This window comes from Eutrema salsugineum, unplaced genomic scaffold (genome assembly GCF_000478725.1).
Source record: "Eutrema salsugineum unplaced genomic scaffold, Eutsalg1_0 scaffold_4, whole genome shotgun sequence".
Lineage (NCBI taxonomy): Eukaryota > Viridiplantae > Streptophyta > Magnoliopsida > Brassicales > Brassicaceae > Eutrema > Eutrema salsugineum.
Window position 1 is genome coordinate 58,651 of NW_006256686.1, and position 4,312 is coordinate 62,962.

The 4,312-nt window shown below is 41.5% G+C and overlaps 1 non-coding gene across 1 annotated transcript; it reads right to left on the reverse strand.

The window, feature by feature from the left end:
• Positions 1 to 3,184: 3,184 nt before the first annotated feature.
• LOC112084958 lies at positions 3,185 to 3,292 on the reverse strand. The gene has a single exon (XR_002898605.1). It is a non-coding gene; the product is annotated as a small nucleolar RNA R71 (small nucleolar RNA).
• Positions 3,293 to 4,312: the final 1,020 nt, after the last annotated feature.

The following is a 4,312-nucleotide window of genomic DNA, read 5'->3' on the forward strand; positions in this document are numbered from 1 at the left end:
TAACCACTTCTTCTATATGGACTAGGGTTCAATGACATCCTTCCCAGGATAACAGCGCGCTATATAAATTTTTTAGATCGATCCCTCAACAGTTTACGGATAAGTAAGCCGATACACATCGCAAATCCTAAACACTTAAATCCGATACACGCACTCGCACATTGGTTATCAATACCGAGCTATTCCAACAACGCTCTTTATATACTCTAAGTTCTGAGAGTGAAAACTATATGATCGCAAAGTCGAAAACAAATGCAAGATCAAGATCAACCGTAATCATTTGCCTTAAAAGGCATAGTTATTTCAAGCACCTCGGCTCGGCTATAGAAACAAAACCAACAAAATATAGTTCAGAAACGGTAAAAGTTGATAAAGCAGTCCAGGTAAGAAAGTCTAAAGCAAAAAAAAAAAAGCTACATTATAATGAGTGTGGAAATCACTCTCTCGGAGATCTTCCAGAACTCCTCCTCTCCTCGACAAGCTCGGCGACTCGTGGTGTTCTGACGTTGCAATCCGTCGGCTCAGACACACCAACCCCAAGTGCGGCAGCTTCGAACGATTCGTTCCCAAGGTTAGCGCTAACCGAATCCTCAGAAATGGGACTCAAGGTTAGCTATCCCCTAAGGCAAGTAGCAACTCTCTCGAACCTCTCTTCGGCTCCCGCCAAGTCAGCTCGCCACAGATTCAGCTTCTCCGCTTCGACATCAAGAATTGGAGCATCATCCTTCTTGAGGAGTTCGATGAGCTGTAGGTTGCCGTCGATCTGCGCAAGATCCAATTCACTTTCCTTTGCGTCGATCATATCTTTAAGGCTCTTCTCCGCGCTGCTGAAACGACCTTGCACCTTCTCGGTGAGGTCTCTCCTTGCAGATTTTACAGCTTTCCTGATGTTGGCCTTGTGAAGGGCATCCCTCTGAAGAGGGGGGGGGAGTGGGTAAGTATTGATAACACCGTATTTTGACCACTTTTATGGATCATAATTGTATCATATGCAGGTGTTTTAACTCTGTTTTCAATGTTTTTAAAGTGTTTTCAATGTTTTAGAGTTTCAAAAGACTTTACAGGAAACTTGGGCAAAAGATATGCAATTTGGAACAAATGAGCAATTTTGGATAAATGCAGACCGTCAGAAGTATGACAAGCGATGAAGACCTTCTCACCGTCTGATCACCCCCAAACTTTGAGACAACATAGAGGATCCAACCAGCTTTCTAATGCACTTGGTTTGGAGACAATCCAACGGTTAGATCTTCAGATAATCCCGATGCAAGAATGACAGAAAATGCAGTTCCGGAAGAGAGCATGTGCCGGGACCGCGGCCAACACCTATTTTCCCGCGGGTAGAGCTACCGCGACTGCGGACTTTGGTCATTCACTTTCCCGACACATTCCTTTCGTTTTTTTGAAGCCCTAAGTGTCCAGAACCACCCTAGAAGCTATAAATACCCCCTTTAGGTCATTCCTAAAGGTGTGGAGACGACATAAGATAGAAAGAGAGCGAGATTTCGTGTGGGTGCCTCACAAACCCTAGGTGGCCGCCGCCTTTGAAGGAGGAGCCGTCGAGGAGAGCATCATCGTGCCTCCACCTGCGATTCCGTACTTCGTTCTTCTTCCCCGTTTTCTTTAGTTTCCTGCACTTTCAATTTCGTTTATGATGCTTTGTTACAATATGTTTGAGTAGTTACCCAGTTGGGTTTAAAGGGATTATTCAAAGGGAATTTCATGTGTCTTTGCTTATGAATCGATAGATTTAGGATTTATAATCTTCTAGATGTTCTTCGTTTGCCTTTAATCTTACTGTGTGATTCTGTGCTGGCCACTTAGAAGCCGATCTGATATGATATGTTGCGAAAGCTTTCATTGATTGTCTGAACTAGGGTGAAACGAGCAATTCTTCTATAGGAGTGGAAACCTACCTGTAGTTGAGTTGTGAATGTTGATGAGTCTTGTCCTGCTATTGCATCTTCTCCCTTCCAGAATCAGAGTGGAAACCTACTGATTAGGGTTGCGAGAGATAGTTGTTTAGTGCTGTGAAAGTAGGCTATTCATACTTCCGTGCCTCGAGTTCTAGAACATACGTAGTTGATTACCTTTATCACTTGTTTAAAATCGTCATAGCCTATTCCATGAACCCCTGCGAATTCCCCTTGAGCCCCAGCGTTTGTCTTTAATTGTTTACAGCCTTCTAGTTTCAATCGATTTTTACCTTCAATTTTATTTGCTTTTCATTCGCTTTTCCTTGCTTCAATTCGCCTCTTGTTTAATCGCTTACTACTTGTTTTACTTGCTTTCGTTTTTCAATTGCTTTTACTTTCTTTGCTTTCTATTTTAGATTTCGTGACAACCAAAAACCCAAAACCAAAACCAAAACCTACTTAGTTCTAGTCTGATTTAAGCATAGCCGTGATTTCGTACTGAAACAACTAAGTCTCTGTGGATCGATACCCTAAGTACTACAGCGCACATCAGTGCACTTGCAGACATTTAGGGGTTATAAATTTAAAACCTGAAGCTTAGTAAAACAAAAACAACAACCCCGTTTACAACTCGCATCAAGTTTTTGGCGCCGTTGCTGGGGACTTTGATTTGTTTCGTTGCGAATCCCAGCTTAAATCCATTAGAACACTTGTTTACTTTTACTTGTTCTTTTGAATTTTTCAGGTTTCTCTGCAATGAGAGACCGGGAACATGTTCCCGGAACTCTTGGTGATCCACCAAATCGTGTGGATGGTGATCCAAGCAATGATGACCTGACTGATGATGAGTTTGAAGAACCGATTTATGATGACAATGAGCTAATCGGATCGGTCAAACACAAAGATGATGATGAACTGATTGGAAGTTTCGATTCACTCGAAAAGTTCATGGTAGATCGAAGAGCTATTCAACCAGCCTTACCAGAGGATGGCAAAACCGAAATTAAGGTACCCTATATCCATTTAGTTAAAAAAAATCAATTCTCTGGTTATTCATTCGAAAACCCGATAGACCATATCGAGACTTTCGAAGAATTATGTGCAACCATTACAGCAAATGGGGATTACCACAAGTGTAGTCTTTTCCCATTCTCTCTTAGAGATAAGGCCAGCAAATGGCTAAAATCTTTGCCACCTGCTTCACTAAAAACGTGGGCAGTGTGTAAAACTGCTTTCCTAAATCGTTTTTACACTAGAAATCTTGCAAATCTCTTAAGAAAAAAGATAAGAACTTTTAAACAAAAAGAAGATGAAGATCTTTTAGATACTTGGGAAAGATTTAGGGAATACCAAAGAGATTGTTCACACCATGGATATGCCGAGGAATACCTGCTAAGTATCTTCTATCACGGTATAACTCCAGAGTTACGACACTCTTTTGATATAGCAAGTAATGGAGATTTCACAACTAGATCTGTAGAAGATGTTCACGTTTTCATTAAAAATTTAGGAAACAGCATCCGAAATCAAGTAACCTTTGGTAATTCTGCACTTCTTGAGAAGAAAGAAGAAATTTCAGAAGTTATAAAGTGTCTCCGTCACATAATGAGTCATCTTGGATTGCAACAACCAAATAGGGTACACAATACGTGTAACTTTGATGGTTGGGACAACCCAATGGATTCTTATGATCAAGGGATGATGAACACTGCAGAAGTATATCAAATTCATGATGTTCAATTCGTTTCTGATCACCGCGGTCGTGGCTGTTCTGACCGCGGCCAAGCAACCTTTCACCGCGGTCGTGGCTGTTCTGACCACGGCCAAGACGTGTTTCACCGCGGTCGTGAGCCACCTGACCGCGGGAAAACGTCTTCCGAGCCTGGTTGGACACCACCTTCTGAACTAATCTCAGCTATTCAATCTAATCCTAGTTTTCCCTCTTCTGAAGCTGAAAACCTAAACAAAAAGATTCTAGAGCTTGAAAAATCTATGTCTCAAGAGATTAGTGATCTTAGATCTGAACTAAAAGAGATGCAGAAGGATTCCGATACCCTCCTTAACATAATGGTCAAAACTAATTCTAAAAAGTTGTAAAATTCTGAAGAGGAGCTAAGTGAAAATTCTTTCGAAAGCTCAAGTGAAGCAGATCCCTCTGATGATGTGAAAGCTATCACACTTAGGAGTGGATTAGCTTACAAAGAGCCTGAATTTCCTAAAGATCCCGAAGATGAGGAAAAGGGTAAGGAAAATGAGAAAGAAAAAGAAAGAATCACGAATGAAGATGTTGAAAGAGAAGTGGTAGGAGAAAAGGATGGAGAAGAAGTAAGAGAAGACTCATCCCGGGAAATCCTTGGAGAAGACCCGATTCCACCCCCACCAACTAGTGTCTACAA